The sequence below is a fragment of the Canis aureus genome, unplaced genomic scaffold, assembly GCF_053574225.1.
Source record: "Canis aureus isolate CA01 unplaced genomic scaffold, VMU_Caureus_v.1.0 ptg000399l_RagTag, whole genome shotgun sequence".
Classification (NCBI taxonomy): domain Eukaryota; kingdom Metazoa; phylum Chordata; class Mammalia; order Carnivora; family Canidae; genus Canis; species Canis aureus.
The window spans coordinates 3,785-18,425 of NW_027554596.1; the positions used below are offsets into that span (position 1 = coordinate 3,785).

At 39.7% G+C, this 14,641-nt stretch overlaps 1 pseudogene; it reads right to left on the reverse strand.

Annotated features, from left to right (window-relative positions):
* Window positions 1-8,941: 8,941 nt before the first annotated feature.
* LOC144310076 (18S ribosomal RNA) lies at window positions 8,942-9,896 on the reverse strand (annotated as a pseudogene).
* Between the last annotated feature and the right edge of the window lie 4,745 nt (window positions 9,897-14,641).

Sequence of the window (14,641 nt, forward strand, 5' to 3'; positions counted from 1 at the left end):
TATACCTATTAGAGAAAGAATGAATGCCAGAAAGATATTAATATATACTATGGACATATGATAATTATGAGATAAATCATAATCTTAATTGAGTCGAAATCATTTGTTTTGGCTTAAACTAATTATCATATTCGGTTCATTCTAGCCCTTTTCGGTTCATTCGTACGCTAGGCTTGCAGCTAGGAGGGAGATTAGTAGGAGTGCTATGATAAGTATTGTTGTCAACTTGTTGGTTTGTGACGCTCAGGGAAGTGGGAGTAGGAGTGCGATTTCTAGGTCGAAAAGCAGGAATGTGATGGCAACTAGGAAGAATTTTATAGAGAAAGGTAGGCGAGCAGATCCCATGGGGTCAAAACCACATTCGTAGGGGCTTGTCTTGTCTGTATAAATATTTAGTTGGGGAAGTCAGAATGCGATTAGTACAAGTAAGGACGCTAGGGTTACATTAGTTATCAAGGTTAGTATTACGTTTATTACTTCTTTCCAGGTTGATCTGGAGCTAACTGATTGGAAGTCAATTGTACTAGTTATACTAAAGAAATAGGATCCTCATCAATAAATAGATACATATAAGAATAGTCAGACTACATCAACAAAGTGTCAATATCATGCAGCGGCTTCAAATCCGAAGTGGTGGTTTGATGTGAAGTGGTAGTATAGTTGTCGGAGAAAGCACACGATAAGGAATGTGGAGCCAATAATTACATGTAGTCCGTGAAACCCAGTAGCTATAAAAAGGTAGATCCGTACACTCCGTCGGAGATTGTAAAAGATGTCTCGTAGTATTCGGAGGCCTGTAATAGTGTAAAATATACGCCTAAGGAGATTGTAATAATAGGCCTTGAAGTATGTGTTTACGATTGCCTTCTATTAAACTATGATGGGCTCAAGTAATAGATACTCCGGAGGCTAGGAGGACTGAGGTGTTGAGTAGAGGAACTTCTAGTGGGTTAAGAGGAATAATGCCGGTGGGAGGTCAGCAACCTCCCAAGTTCAGGAGTAGGGGCTAGGCTGGAATGGTAAAGGCTCAAAAGAAGCCTGCAAAGAAAAATACTTCTGATACAATAAAAAGAACTATTCCGTACCGTAGTCCTTTTTGTACAATAGGGTGTGATGTCCTTGGAATGTGCCTTCTCGGATCACATCTCGTCATCACTGGTATATGGTTAGCAGGTTGGTTGTGAATCCTAATGTAAGTAGGGATATTGAGTTATAGTGAAATCATATGATAAGACCCGATGTTATAAGAAGGGCAGAAAGGGCTCCTGTTAGCGGTCATGGGCTTGGGTTAACTATATGGTAAGCGTGAGTTTGGTGGGTCATTAGGTGTTGTCATGTAGTATAGACTTACTAGTAAGGTAAAGACATAGGCTTGAATTAGGCAACAGCAAACTCTAGAATCGTAAATAGAATTAAAATAATAAAAGTGATGAAAGCTGTGGTCGCGCTAATATTAATAAGAGCTAAGGTAGCCCCTCCAATCAAATGGATTAGGAGGTGTCCTGCAGTAATATTGGCGGTTAATCGAACGGCTAGAGCTATGGGTTGAATGAATAGACTAATAGTTTCGATGATTACTAGTATTGGAATTAGGGGAAGAGGGGTGCCTTGGGGTAGAAAGTGTGCCAAGGATGCTTTGGTCTTATAGCGGAAACCGGTAATTACTGTCCCTGCTCATAGGGGGATTGCTATTCCGAGGTTTATAGAGAGTTGTGTCGTGGGCGTAAATGAGTGGGGTAGTAGTCCAAGTAGGTTAGTTGAACCAATGAATAGAATTAGTGATATAAGTATGAGAGCTCAGGTTCGTCCCTTTTGATTATGAATTGCTAGTATTTGTTTTGATGTTAATTGAATTAATCATTGCTGAATGGAGATTAACCGATTATTGATTAGGCGATTGGGTGCTGGGAATAAAATGGAAGGGAATATGACGATCAGTACTACAATAGGGAGACCTATTATTGAGGGGGCAGCGAAAGAGGCGAATAAATTTTCGTTCATTTGTTTTCTCAAGGATTATGTTGACTAGTGATTTTAGTAGACTTGGTTATTGGGTTTTCCGGGTAGTGGTGATTTGAAATTTTTAGTTGGAATAGAATGAAGAGGGTGAGAAATATTGAAAAGATTATAATAAATCAGGTGGATGTGTCTAGCTGTGGCATTTCATTAAGGGGAGGTTAAAACTCCCAGTCTTTAACTTAAAAGGTTAATGCTTTATAGCTTCTTAATGAGTAAGTCTAGTCTAGGTTATACTATTAAGGCAGATCAGGTTTCAAAATAAGATAGGGGGACTATTTCAAGAACAATGGGTATAAAGCTATGGTTAGATCCGCAGATTTCAGAGCACTGGCCATAATACAGTCCCGGTCGTATGGCTATAAGGGTGGTTTGGTTTAGTCGTCCCTGGAATAGCGTCAGTTTTTAGACCTAGTGATGGAACAGCTCATGAATGCAAAACGTCTTCTGAAGAAATAAGTATTCGGATGGTTATTTCTATTGGGAGGACAACTCGGTTGTCTACTTCTAATAGTCGGAGTTCTCCTGGCTTTAATTCTTGTGTTGGGATTATGTAGGAGTCAAAGTTTAAGTCTTCATAATCAGTATATTCATAGCTTCAGTATCATTGGTGGCCTATTGTTTTCACGGTTAAAGAGGGGTTATTGATTTCGTCTATTATATAAAGGATTCGGAGGGAAGGTAGAGCGATTAGGATTAGGATAATGGCGGGTAGGATAGTTCATACTGTTTCTACTTCCTGTGCGTCTATTGTGCTTGTATGAGTTAATTTTGTAGTCAATATTAGGGAAATGATGTAGAGAACTAAAGAACTGATTAAGAATACAATTATTAGTGTATGGTCATGAAAATGAAGTAGCTCCTCTATAATAGGGGAGGTTGCGTCCTGTAATCCGAGTTGAAATGGGTACGCCATAGAGGTATATAGGGGTTTCACCTATAATTTAACCTTGACAAAGTTATGTAATATTTTACTAATACCTCCTGATTGAGAAAGACATAGTGGTTATGACATTGGCTTGAAACCAATTTTAGGGGGTTCGATTCCTTCCTTTCTTATTTTTGGATTACATATGTAGGTTCTTCGAACGTGTGATATGGAGGGGGACATCCATGTAGTCATTCAATATTAGTTGTAGTAAGTTCTACTATAGCAACTTCTCGTTTGGATGCAAAGGCCTCTCAGATTATAAAAATTATAAGCATCACCGCTGTAAGCGAGATAAACGATCCTATAGAGGAGACGGTATTTCAGGTGGTATATGCATCTGGATAGTCAGAGTACCGACGAGGTATTCCGGATAAACCTAGGAAATGCTGAGGGAAGAAAGTTATATTTACTCCCACAAATATAATTGTAAAGTGAATCTTTGCTCAAGTATCGTTAAGAGTATAACCTGAGAATAAGGGGAATCAGTGGGCAAATCCTCCCATAATGGCAAAAACTGCTCCCATTGAGAGCACATAGTGAAAATGAGCTACAACATAATACGTATCATGAAGAACGATGTCTAAGGACGAATTAGCTAGGACAATGCCTGTTAGCCCGCCTACTGTGAATAAGAAAATAAACCCTAAAGCTCATAGCATAGCTGGAGATCATTTAATATTGCCTCCGTGAAGTGTTGCCAGTCAACTAAATACTTTTACTCCTGTTGGAATAGCGATAATTATAGTGGCGGATGTGAAGTATGCTCGTGTGTCTACGTCTATTCCTACAGTAAACATATGGTGAGCTCATACGATAAAGCCTAAAAACCCAATAGATATTATTGCCCATACTATTCCTATATAGCCGAAAGGCTCTTTTTTCCCTGAGTAGTAAGTGACAATGTGAGAAATTATTCCGAACCCTGGCAGGATAAGAATGTAAACTTCAGGATGTCCGAAGAATCAGAATAAGTGTTGATATAGGATAGGGTCTCCTCCTCCAGCGGGATCGAAAAATGTCGTATTAAGATTACGGTCTGTTAAAAGTATTGTAATTCCAGCAGCCAGTACAGGCAGGGATAGTAGGAGTAGAACTGCTGTAATTAGTACTGATCATACAAATAGGGGGGTTTGATACTGGGATATTGCAGGGGGTTTTATGTTGATAATAGTAGTAATGAAATTAATTGCCCCTAAAATAGAAGAGACTCCGGCTAAATGTAAGGAGAAAATTGTAAGATCAACGGATGCTCCTGCATGGGCCAGATTGCCAGCCAGTGGGGGGTAAACGGTCCACCCCGTTCCTGCACCTGCTTCTACCATAGAAGATGCTAATAGTAGAAGAAAAGATGGAGGAAGAAGTCAGAAGCTCATGTTATTTATTCGGGGGAATGCCATGTCCGGAGCACCAATTATTAATGGCACTAGTCAGTTTCCAAAGCCCCCAATTATAATGGGCATGACTATGAAGAAGATTATTACGAAAGCATGGGCGGTTACGACGACGTTATAAATTTGATCGTCGCCTAGTAAAGTACCGGGCTGACCTAGTTCGGCTCGGATGAGGAGGCTCAAGGCAGTGCCTACTATGCCGGCTCATGCTCCAAATAGTAAGTATAAAGTACCAATATCTTTGTGATTAGTAGAGAACAGTCATCGGTTAATGAACATAGGTAAAATGGCTGATAAAAGCATTAGACTGTAAATCTAAAAATAGAGGTTTAAGTCCTCTTTTTGCCAAGCTCTGTGGTGAATTTTCATATTGAATTGCAAATTCAAAGAAGCAGCCTAGACGCCGCCGGGGCTTCTCCCGCCTTTTTTTCTACGCGGCGGGAGAAGGTAGATTGAAGCCAGTTACTAGGGTATTTAGCTGTTAACTAAAATTTCGTGAGGTAGAAGCTCACCAATCTAGGGAGGGCTTAGCTTAATTAAAGTGTTTGATTTGCATTCAATTGATGTAAGATAGATTCTTGCAGCCCTTAGAGGTGATTTGGTCAGGGGTTAAGTGTATAGCACTTGCTTAGAGCTTTGAAGGCTCTTGGTCTGGTCTAACCTAAACTCCTAGTCCAAGACTGATAATATAGGTGTTAGCGGGAGTAGTATAGTTGAGATAATGATTAAGGGGGGTAGTAGGGTTGCCTTTTTTGTGTACTCGAATTGTCATTTTATTTTTATGTTATTTGTGGACGGGAATATGGTAAGTGCGGTGCTATATGTGAGTCGCAGGTAGAAATATAAGTTAAGTAGAGCGGTGATGGCTATTAGTGTTGGAATAATAATTATGTTATTTTTTGTTAATTCTTGAATAATTATTCATTTAGGGATGAAGCCAGATAATGGGGGTAGTCCTCCTAGGGATAATATTAAGATTAAGATTATGGAGGTGATTAGGGGAAATTTATTTCATATGTGGGATAAGGATAAGGTTGTGGTGGATGAGTTTAATATGAATAGTATGAAGGTAGATAGTGTTATTAGAATATATAAAGTTAAGTTTAGGATTATTATTGTAGGGTTGTAAATAATGATAGCGGCTATTCAGCCTATGTGGGCAATGGAGGAGTATGCTATGATTTTTCGTAGTTGAGTTTGATTTAGTCCGCCTCAGCCTCCTACTAGAACGGATGCGAGGGCTATTAGTATAAGAAGGTTGGTGTTAATTGATGGGGAGATTTGATATAGGATGGATATAGGTGCGATTTTTTGTCATGTTAGTAGGATTATTCCTGATATAAGTGTTACTCCTTGTGCTACTTCGGGAACTCAGAAGTGGAATGGAGATAGGCCTAGTTTTATTGTTAGGGCGGTGGTTATTATGATGGATGCGATGGGGTTTGAGATTTTTGAGATTACTCATTGGCCGGAGTAAAGAAGGTTAATGGTGACTCCTATTATTAGTAATATTGAGGCAGTAGCTTGTGTAAGAAAATATTTTGTAGAGGCTTCTATGGCTCGTGGATTATACTTTTTTATGAGGATAGGGATGATGGCTAGCATGTTTATTTCGAATCCAATTCAGATCAGTAATCAGTGCGAGCTTAGTATGACGATTATGGTCCCTGCCATGATAGTTGCTATAATAATAGTGAGAATAGGGGGTTTTATTAGTACGGGAAGGGTATAAACCAACATTTTCGGGGTATGGGCCCGATAGCTTAATTTAGCTGACCTTACTGTAGAATATAGTGTAAGTTTGGTAGCACGAAGATCTTTGAATTCTTAAGATTAGGTTCGAAGCCTATTATTCTAGAAATAAGAGGATTTAAACCTCTATTATTTACTCTATCAAAGTAACTCTTTTATCAGACATATTTCTTATGTTTGGGGTGGGATACTCGCGGTAATAATGGGTAAGGCAACATGTCATATGCATAGGGCTAAAGTTAGGGGTAGAAAATTTTTTCACAATAAGTGTATTAATTGATCATAGCGGAATCGAGGGTATGATGCTCGAATTCATAGGAAGCAGATAGTTAGTAAGAGGGTTTTTATAGTGAAGTTAATAGAGTAGAGTTCTGGTATAAATGGGTTGTGGAATGCACCGAAGAATAGAATTGTTGTGAGGATATTTATTATAATGATATTTGCGTACTCTGCTAGAAAGAATAGGGCAAAAGGACCCGCTGCATACTCTACGTTAAATCCAGAAACTAGTTCGGATTCTCCTTCAGTTAAGTCGAAGGGGGCTCGGTTAGTTTCTGCTAGAGTAGAAATGAATCATATCATGGCTAGGGGCCAGGCCGGAAAGATTAGTCATATATGTTCTTGGGTGATAATTAGTGTGGATAGTGTAAATGACCCGTTTATTAGGAGGACTGATAGGAGAATGATTGCTAGTGTTACTTCATATGAGATTGTTTGAGCTACTGCTCGGAGGGCTCCGATTAGAGCGTATTTGGAGTTTGAGGCTCATCCTGACCAAAGGATGGAGTATACGGCGAGACTTGATATTGCTAGTATGAATAGGACTCCTAAGTTTATATTAATGAGTGGGTAGGGCATTGGGAGAGGGATTCATATAGTTAGGGCTAGTGATAGAGCTAGAATGGGGGCTAGAATGAATATTGATATGGAGGATGTAAGTGGTCGTAGAGGTTCTTTTGTGAAGAGTTTTACTGCATCTGCGATTGGTTGAAGGAGGCCGTAGGGGCCTACGATATTAGGCCCTTTTCGAAGTTGTATGTAGCCTAAGACTTTTCGTTCAACGAGGGTGAGGAAGGCTACGGCAAGAAGGATTGGGATGATAAGAGAGATAATGTTGATAAAGAACATTTTGTTAGGGAGAGGAATTGAACCTCTGATAATAAAGGTTTAAGTTTTACGCAGTTACCGGGCTCTGCCACCCTAACAAAGCCCCTTTTCTCGGGCTTATGAGGAGATAAACTGGTTAGATTGAGTTGACTTCATCTATTAGTTTTAAGGCGCCTTTGTGAGGTAGGCCTTACATCCCTTGTCCTTTCGTACTGGGGGAGGTTATATAATAGATAGAAACCGACCTGGATTACTCCGGTCTGAACTCAGATCACGTAGGACTTTAATCGTTGAACAAACGAACCCTTAATAGCTGCTGCACCATTAGGATGTCCTGATCCAACATCGAGGTCGTAAACCCTATTGTCGATATGGACTCTTGAATAGGATTGCGCTGTTATCCCTAGGGTAACTTGTTCCGTTGATCAAAAATTATTGGATCAATAAGTGATGTTATATTTTGACTTGTGGGTCTAAATTTTAATCACTCGGGAGTTTTTTTATATTCCGAGGTCACCCCAACCTAAATTGCTAACCCACAATAATGGTGTAATGTTATGCCTTGTAGGTATTTAGTATCCATAAGTTTGGGTTAGTTAATTAAAGCTCCATAGGGTCTTCTCGTCTTATTGTGGCATTCCCGCCTCTTCACGGGAAGGTCAATTTCACTGATTGGGAATAAGAGACAGTTAAACCCTCGTGTGGCCATTCATACAAGTCCTTATTTAGAGAACAAATGATTATGCTACCTTTGCACGGTCAGGATACCGCGGCCGTTAAACAAGTGTCACTGGGCAGGCAGTGCCTCCAATACTAGAAATGCTGGAGGTGATGTTTTTGGTAAACAGGCGGGGTTTGTGTTTGCCGAGTTCCTTTTACTCCTTTTAATCTTTCCTTAAATGCATGCCTGTGTTGGGTTAACAATAGGGTAGATAAGTATTTCATTTTTGGGTTGATATTATCAGATTGTTAACTATCAGTGGTCTATCCGTTTCTGATATAAGCTTATGCGGGGAGAAAATAGTTCTTGTTACTCATACTAGCATTGTTGCTTCTATATTTAAATAGAATGGCCCAGGAGGTATAATTAGGAGTTGATGTAATATGATTGGGATTAAGTTATATTGTTTGTTGAGCTGGAACGCTTTCTCAATTGGTGGCTGCTTTTAAGCCAACTATGGTGATGTTAGTATATACTCTCTAATAAAGGTTGTATCCTGATTCTAAGAAGCTGTACCTTCTTAGACTATATTTTAAATTTACATTAAAATTTTGTTTTTTTTAGGTAAATTTAAAGTTGAACTAAAATTCTGTTTGTGGGCAACCAGCTATCACCAGGCTCGTTAGGCTTTTCACCTCTACCCACAAATCTTCTCACTATTTTGCTACATAGATGAGTTGATCCTTTTAGATTGTTTATGGGTAGCTCGTCTGGTTTCGGGGAGCTTAGCTTAAGTTCTCTTTGTTAAGTCGTTTCTGGCTAGTTCATTATGCAAAAGGTAAAAGGGGTAATCTTTGCTGTTTAATACTGTTAAGATGTCTTTCATCATTCCCTTACGGTACTATCTCTATCGCTCCAATTAAAATTTCTATCTCCTATACTTTTATTATTTAACTAAATGTTTTACTTTATATGTCTGTGATACTTAAGTTTGGGGTTAGTTGGGCTAGCTTTTGTTCAAAGTGGTCATAAGTAATGAAATCTTCTGGGTGTAGGCCAGACGCTTTAGTTAAGCTACACTTTGATTAATCCAAGCACACCTTCCGGTATGCTTACCTTGTTACGACTTGTCTCCTCTTGTGTCTTAGTTAAGTTAATATGGTTATGGTTGTGTCTTATTACTTGAGGAGGGTGACGGGCGGTGTGTGCGTGCTTCATGGCCCTATTCAATTAAGCTCTCTATTCTTAATTTACTACTAAATCCTCCTTCAGTTTTTAATTTCATAAAAACGTTCGTGGAATGTTCTTGGGTAGAAAATGTAGCCCATTTCTTCCCACCCCATAAGTTACACCTTGACCTAACTTTTTTATGTAAAATGATTGTGCTTACTATTCTACCTTTTGAGGGTTTGCTGAAGATGGCGGTATATAGACTGAATTAGCAAAGGGTGGTGAGGTTTATCGGGGTTTATCGATTATAGAACAGGCTCCTCTAGAGGGATATAAAGCACCGCCAAGTCCTTTGAGTTTTAAGCTATTGCTAGTAGTCCTCTGGCGAATTATTTTGTTGTAAAATTATCTATGTTTAGGGCTAAGCATAGTGGGGTATCTAATCCCTGTTTGGGTCTTAGCTATCGTGTAGTCAGATTATTATAAAGTCACTTTCGTGGTCTATTTTATGGTAACTGTAGCTTTTTACGGCTTAGTTAAGTTTTAACTTTAGTGCAAAGGTATCTTAAACACGCTTTACGCCGTGGGCCTATTAGTTTGGGTTAATCGTATGACCGCGGTGGCTGGCACGAAATTTACCAACCCTTTTTAGTATGGCTTAGTCAAACTTTCGTTTATGGCTTAATTTTTATCACTGCTGTATCCCGTGGGGGTGTGGCTTAGCAAGGTGTTATGAGCTACTTAAGAGTGTGCTTGATACCTGCTCCTTTAGATCACTGCTGATTTTAAGGGCATTCTCACTGGGGCGTGGAGACTTGCATGTGTAAGTCTACTAAGAACTAATAGGAAGGCTAGGACCAAACCTTTGTGTTTATGGAGTCGTGCGACTCATCTTGGCATTTTCAGTGCCTTGCTTTATTAATTAAGCTACATTAACTTATACTGAAATTGTAGTGTGTATAATAAATAAAATACATAGTAAATATGAGAGGAAAAAAAAAGGGGATGCTATCTATAGATAGACCACGAGATCGAATGCGTGTAAGACTGTTGTGTTAAGTTAACTAGAGTAGCAATACATTTGTATACAATTTAAATAAAGCTTGTGAGTATTGTATGCACTTAGTCCTGTTTTTGGGGTTTGGCAGGACATAAATAAGTGTATAATAGATGACATGAGTTTATGGGGGGTAAGGGGGGTTTGTATAAGTTAACTTAATGTCTTGCGCGTGTACGTACGTGTACACACGTGTACGTACGTGTACACACGTGTACGTACGTGTACACACGTGTACGTACGTGTACGTACGTGTACGTACGTGTACACACGTGTACGTACGTGTACACACGTGTACGTACGTGTACACACGTGTACGTACGTGTACACACGTGTACGTACGTGTACACACGTGTACGTACGTGTACACACGTGTACGTACGTGTACACACGTGTACGTACGTGTACACACGTGTACGTACGTGTACACACGTGTACGTACGTGTACACACGTGTACGTACGTGTACACACGTGTGTCCTAGAATTATATGTCCTGAAACCATTGACTGAATAGCACCTTGATTTTATGCGTGAGTTGATAAATGATAATGAATAAGTCCAGCTACAAGTTATTTGACTGCATTAGGGCCGCGACGGGCATATTCCCTGAGAGCAGAAGATAAGTTAGAGTTAGTGCCGTTGCGGTCATAGATGAGTGATAGCAGATTCCCCCCCTAAAAATAAAAGATACCAAATGCATGACACCACAGTTATGTGTGATCATGGGCTGATTAGTCACTAGTCCATCGAGATGTCCCATTTGCGAGAATTAGTAGGATTGGAATAAATAGAGTCATGGCCCTGAGGTAAGAACCAGATGCCAGGTATAGTTTCATGATAGTAACCCCCACATTAGCATGGGCCCGGAGCGAGAAGAGTGACATTACAGGCAAGGATTGATGGTTTCTCGAGGCATGGTGATTAAGCCCTTATTGGACTAAGTGATATGCATCTAGTTACTGTTGAGGATCAATGGGTTGTGGAATTGGACTAGACATGTCCTATGTAAAGATATAATATCATGTACATGCTTATATGCATGGGGCAAGCCATTAATGCACGACGTACATAGGGGAGGGAAAGAAGGATTTTTTGGAGATACTGACATAGCACAGTAGAGGTGGTCCAATATATGAATGTAGGGGGTGTCAGGGAATAGTTTAAGAAGAATTTCAGCTTTGGGTGCTGATGGTGGAGCAAGAGCTTCTTCCTTGAGTCTTAGGGAGGGCGACTACTCTCCATTTTTGGTTTACAAGACCAAGGTAATGATTATACTACAAAGACTCTTCATTTTAGAAGATTATTTTCGATAACGCTAATTGTTGGCATTAGAATCAATAGGATGGTGAAATATAGAATTGAGGCGACCTGTCCGATAATGATGAAAGGGTGTTCAACTGGCTGTCCTCCAATCCAAGTTAAAGTGAGAAGATCGGCGACTAAAAGTCAGAATAGGCATTGGCTGAGGGGTCGGAATATTATACTGCGTTGCTTAGATGTGTGGAGGAATGGAATGAATGCTAAAATTAGGATGGAGAATACTAGGGCGAGTACACCTCCTAATTTATTAGGGATAGATCGTAGGATGGCATAGGCGAATAGGAAGTATCATTCAGGTTTGATATGTGGAGGGGTGTTTAGGGGGTTTGCAGGGGTGTAGTTGTCTGGATCTCCTAATAGGTCTGGTGAAAATAAAACTAGTGATATTAAGACTAGGAGCAGGAGTAGGATTCCTAGGATATCTTTAATTGTGTAGTAGGGGTGAAACGGAATTTTGTCTGAGTCTGATGTGATTCCTGAGGGGTTGTTGGATCCGGTTTCGTGTAGAAATAGGAGGTGTACTATTGCTAGAGCTGCGATGATGAATGGAAAGATAAAATGAAATGCAAAGAATCGTGTTAAGGTTGCTTTGTCTACTGAGAAGCCACCTCAGATTCACTCTACTAAGTTGGTTCCGATATAGGGGATGGCGGAGAGAAGGTTAGTGATTACAGTTGCCCCTCAAAATGATATTTGTCCTCACGGCAGTACATAGCCTATGAATGCTGTGGCTATGGTTGCGAATAGTAGTACAATTCCAATGTTTCATGTTTCTATGAATACATAGGATCCATAGTATAGGCCTCGTCCCACATGTATGAATAGGCAGATGAAGAATATGGAAGCGCCATTTGCATGTATATAGCGGATAATTCAGCCGTAGTTAACGTCTCGACAGATGTGGGTGACCGATGAAAAAGCTGTGGCCGTGTCCGATGTGTAGTGTATAGCTAGAAATAAACCTGTTAGAATCTGTAGAATCAAGCATACTCCTAATAAGGACCCGAAATTCCATCAAGCAGAGATGTTAGATGGCGCTGGGAGGTCAATGAATGAATTGTTGACAATTTTGGCTAGTGGGTGGGTTTTTCGAATGTTGGTCATTAATGTTCTTATAGTTGAAATACAACGATGATTTTTCATGTCATTAGTCATGGTTAAATTCCATGTAGGAATAATGATAACATACATTGTATTTATTTTAAGTATCGTTTTTGTGATGAGTTTTGTGGGTTTTGCCACTAAACCATCTCCTATTTATGGTGGGCTTGTGCTAATTATTAGCGGTGGGATTGGTTGTGCGATTGTTCTGAATTTTGGGGGTTCTTTTTTAGGGCTGATAGTGTTTTTAATTTATTTGGGGGGTATATTAGTAGTATTTGGTTATACAACTGCTATGGCTACTGAGCAATACCCTGAGGTGTGAGTTTCAAATAAGGCTGTTCTAGCGGCTTTTATTACTGGTCTATTGTCTGAGTTGTTGACTGCTTGCTATATTTTGAAGGATGATGAGGTGGAGGTAGTATTAAAGTTTAATGGAATAGGGGATTGGGTAATTTATGATACGGGGGACTCTGGGTTTTTTAGTGAAGAGGCTATGGGTATTGCGGCTTTATATAGTTATGGAACCTGGTTGGTGATTGTTACAGGTTGGTCGCTGTTAACTGGTGTGTTGGTTATCATGGAAGTTACCCGTGGTAATTAAGGATTAGTAGGCTGAGAATTATAGTTAGTATGAACGATAGGAAATAGAGCTTGATGAGACCCTTTTGATTTGAAATAAGGGTAGAAGATTTTATTTGGAAATACGAGATTGATTTGGGTAGGATGTTTTCTAGTCAGATGGAGTCCAGAAGTATAGATGCTGATTTCTGGCTGATGGTTAAACTTGTTTTAGGTGTGAGGCGGTGCATAATGGTTGGATAATAGCCAAGGAGGGTGGAAAATTTAAAGTAATTAGATGGATAGTTAAATTTGAGTCCTTGTATGGTAAGGTTTAGTTCTAGTGCCAGGATGAAACCCAAGATAGTTACTGCAAGGGCTATCATTTTTAGATAATGAGGCATAGTTATCTGTGGGATGGTGGTGGGTGTGATGCTGTGGGAGATAATGTATCCTGCAAATACACTTCCGATAAGGAGTCGTTTAATAGAGTTAATTAGGAGAGGATTATTCTCGTTGATAAGGATTATAGGGGAGAAGCGGGGCTGGCCTAGTAGAGCGAAGAATATAATTCGGGTGCTGTAGGCAGCGGTTAGGGATGTGGCAACGAGTGTAATTAAGAGGGCTCAGGCGTTGGTATTCGACGTGTTAGCGGACTCGATGATCAGGTCTTTGGAGTAGAATCCTGTAAGGAAAGGTATGCCTGTTAATGCGAGGCTTCCGACAATCAGGGAAGTTGTGGTGAAGGGAAGGACTTTAAATAGGCCACCTATCTTTCGAATGTCTTGTTCATCGTTTAGGCTGTGGATAATTGACCCTGAACATATGAATAACATAGCTTTAAAAAATGCGTGAGTGCAGATGTGTAAGAAGGCTAGGTAAGGCTGGTTAATGCCAATTGTTACTATTATTAGGCCTAGTTGGCTTGAGGTAGAGAACGCTACAATTTTTTTGATATCGTTCTGTGTAAGAGCGCAGATTGCAGTAAATAGTGTAGTAATAGCCCCTAAGCATAAAGTGAGGGTTTGAATAGTTTGATTATGCTCTATTAGTGGATGAAAGCGGATAAGAAGAAATACTCCTGCTACAACTATTGTGCTTGAGTGAAGTAGGGCTGATACAGGAGTGGGGCCTTCTATGGCTGAGGGGAGTCAGGGATGTAAGCCGAATTGAGCAGATTTACCGGTAGCTGCTAATAGTAAGCCAAGTAGCGGCAAATTAAAATTATCGTTTGTTGTAATAAAGATTTGTTGAAGGTCTCATGTGTTTAAGTTCAATAGAAACCATGCTATGGTTATAATGAAGCCTACATCTCCAATACGGTTATAGAGGATAGCTTGTAGGGCAGCTGTATTTGCATCGGTTCGGCCGTATCATCATCCAATAAGTAAAAATGATATAATGCCAACTCCTTCTCAGCCAATGAATAGTTGGAATATGTTGTTTGCGGTGACTAAGACTATTATAGTAATAAGAAATAAGAGAAGATACTTGAAAAATCGGTTAATATAAGGATCGGAGTGTATATATCATATAGAAAACTCTATAATAGACCACGTGACAAAAAGGGCTA